General features: G+C 34.9%; 1 protein-coding gene across 16 annotated transcripts in view; it reads right to left on the reverse strand.

The window, feature by feature from the left end:
- Nucleotides 1-3154, reverse strand: part of LOC128250374 (uncharacterized) — a 144666-nt gene that overhangs the window by 32461 nt on the left and 109051 nt on the right. The window contains exon 2 of one of the 16 annotated variants that reach the window (XR_008266428.1): nucleotides 1521-1641. The exons of the other annotated variants lie outside the window; for them this stretch is intronic. The gene's annotated coding sequence lies outside the window, so the exon portion shown is untranslated. The remainder of the gene's footprint in view (nucleotides 1-1520; nucleotides 1642-3154) is intronic. 16 annotated transcript variants of the gene reach the window in all.

Consider the following 3154-nt stretch of genomic DNA (forward strand, 5'->3'; position numbering starts at 1 on the left):
TGTGTGTGTGTGTGTGTGTGTGTGTGTGTGTGTGTGTGTGTGTGTGTGCGTGCGTGCGTGTGTGTGTGTGTGAAACAATAATGTGCCATCATATTGTAAAAGAATTGAAAATAACTGAGTCGTAAATTTTTAATGCATAAGACACATTAGAACGAAATCATTTCAGTAACCGATACGAATAGATTCTTCAGCTGTATATTCTTATATCACAATGCAACACTACACAACTGTCATTATTTTTATTGTTGAATAGCAAATTCACTAATGATAATGCAAACGCAATTTACCATTAAAGGGAGAATTGAGTAAATAATGGACGAAAATTATATTTGTGTTTCATACACTTGACTTCTAAATCATGCATGAATTGGCAAACAGTGATAAGGTGTGGTTAGGGTTAGGGTTAGGGTTAGGGTTAGAGTTAAGGTGTGGTTCGAAAAATGAAACCCAGAGAAATACGCTGAAGGTAAATGAATGTGAGGAAAACGAAATAATCGCCAAATAATGGTGGCAGGAATCAATTTTGTAAAAATATACTAGCTGAAGTTTTTTGGTACTATTCGACGAGTTATATCCGAAGTAAAGTTCTTTTATGCAAAATAATTTAAAAGAAAAACGCAATTTATCATAATTAGTTGAAAAGATTTTGCTGATCTAAAGTTTAGATCTCATTATTAGAAAGCTTTAAATGCTTTATTGGCAAACTAGCAAAATAAAAATAGAAAAGTGAATCTCATTGACCAAGTCATTTAATTTACCTCTTCGTCATCCATTCTATATTTACTTAATTATTGACATAATTTGTTACCTATTGAAATAAGTACTTTAGTAATCTCGAGCTGAGAGAAAATAAACACTAGCTCCGCCAGTTCAATAAAGGGAGTTGAAACGATGCCTTATCTATTTTAAACAAATCGTAATTTAATTTTTTATATCAGAAATTAAAATCAGTTAATGACTTTCCTTTAATCATTTTCCAGTAAGAAAACAATAACATGCCATCAAGTCATGTGACACTTGCTTTGAAAGTACGACTCGTTCCATTTCATCCTAATTATAATAGTTTCATTAGAAAAGCCGACAATTTAGATATGTTGTTAAACGACACAGCAAAGAAATCATTATTTTGTTACTCAAGGGTAAAAATTATTTTTGAATAGAAATAAAATACAGAAAATTCATTTGAGATTCAGGCGAAAAGTCTTCTCTCTTAACGTCTATATAACAATTAGATCTGTACTGATATGCTAGTCAAATGAATTTCTTTTTCATTCTTTTTTTTTTGTTAGCTTATACTAAATTTATTTGTATTTAATTTCTGTGCGTAAAGACAAACGCACAAGCAATTATACTGAAGCACAATGAACAACGTAGAACCAGTTAGCAGTTTAGTGGGTTAATGGAGATGAAAGAAAAAGCAAAAGCCGACGTAACTAAATTCAATATCTTCATTTGTTTGACGAAGCAGTTTTTGTACAGTATTTCATGAGTATAAAGAAGAAATTCGTTGTTTTGTTTACCTCCTCGATAATTTTTGTATCATAACTTTACATGCCTGCAGTAACGTTGACGCTGAGCATCCAATTTTGCATTTCGATAATAAAACGGCGTCATCTAGAATCTGCATCAAAGGTATCAGATCTTTTCTCATCGGAAACATAATTATGTAGCAAAAAGAAGAAAAACAAAACAAAACAAAAAACAAATAATAAATAGATAAAATAAAAGGTAAAAAAAGAAAAAGAGCAAGTAATCGAAATGCAATGAGACACGTTTGAAATGAAATATTTCTTAATTGCAAATAATTTCATTTTAAAGCTGAAACGATGTCAATTTTCATCATATTTAAATATCATTAAACTTAATATTGGTTTACGTCTAAAAGAGAAAAGCAACATGTTGATGGCAATATAACGATAATGTCTTGTATATATTGTACTATAATGAATTTCTTTTTCAAAGAGCGTAAGGTGTGATTTAAGAAAGAGTTTAATACTATTCCTAGCTTTTGTAGTGACCAAGACAAGGTTATGAAATTTCTGTTAGCAAGTAGTCCATTAATGAAGAGGAAGTAGAATTGTAATTGTTTACATTGAAAAACAGCCGTCATAGCCAAAATTATAAGCATAGCCCTTGGTGTGGCGAGGCATGCTTGTCATCAACACCGCAACTGAAAAGTTATTTTGAAGGGATTTATTAAAACAGATTTCATTATAAAGTAGAAAATTCGCAGCAATGAATTTCATTATTTCCTTAGCTATACTTCCAGAAAGGTTTGAACTCCGTAGGATGGGGACATGTGACATTGCAGCGTGTTGCTGCATCCGTCATTTGTTGGTTTTTGCTCAGGTTGTTCTTGCTACCACTTTGAGCAGTGTTCCAGTCAATCCTCAATCTCTGCGAGATACTTCCCCATCCTACCGTGACCATGTGTATTTGGTCGACCTAAACAATCGGTCACCCCAGCCAGATCCACCGAGAAAAACACACGATACGCCGGATCGAACTCGGAAAAATCGAGCAACCTAACCAAACAGTCTGAGCCGATGTCCCAAATCATGTAAGTAATAATAGGACGCATCCGTGTTTTTGAGTAGAGTCTTTGGTTGAATACAAAATCCGACAAATGGTAATCGGTAATCCTGTGAAGCGTCCTGGTATCAAAGGAGATCAGACGGTTCCTAATGGCCCGGACAATATAGAGCAGGACAAGGAGGACCAGTAACCTTAAGACCCGAACCTTTGTCCACCCGCACAAATTTCAGCTGCGCCAAACACCCAATGAGTCCACAAATACACTAGCATTTCCAAGTCTTCTTAACACTTTGGACGCGCAGCTACAACTCTCACATTGATGAGGTAAGTGGAACGATCAACAATTTCGACATACTCACTTCTAACAAACAAACGGAATGAAATCCTCCAGGAATCCAATGAAAGACTGGATCTTTGTCTTGATACAAGAAACTCTGAGGTCAAGCGGTTCCGCTTCCTCACTCAGAGAGCACTCCTTGAGACATCCGGAGATTGAAACAAAACTGGTGCATCAGCAAAATCCAGATCAAACGCAATTTCGTCCATATTTACACACACACACACACACACACACACACACACACACACACACACACACACACACACACACACACACACA

This window comes from Octopus bimaculoides, chromosome 2 (genome assembly GCF_001194135.2).
Source record: "Octopus bimaculoides isolate UCB-OBI-ISO-001 chromosome 2, ASM119413v2, whole genome shotgun sequence".
NCBI classification, from domain to species: domain Eukaryota; kingdom Metazoa; phylum Mollusca; class Cephalopoda; order Octopoda; family Octopodidae; genus Octopus; species Octopus bimaculoides.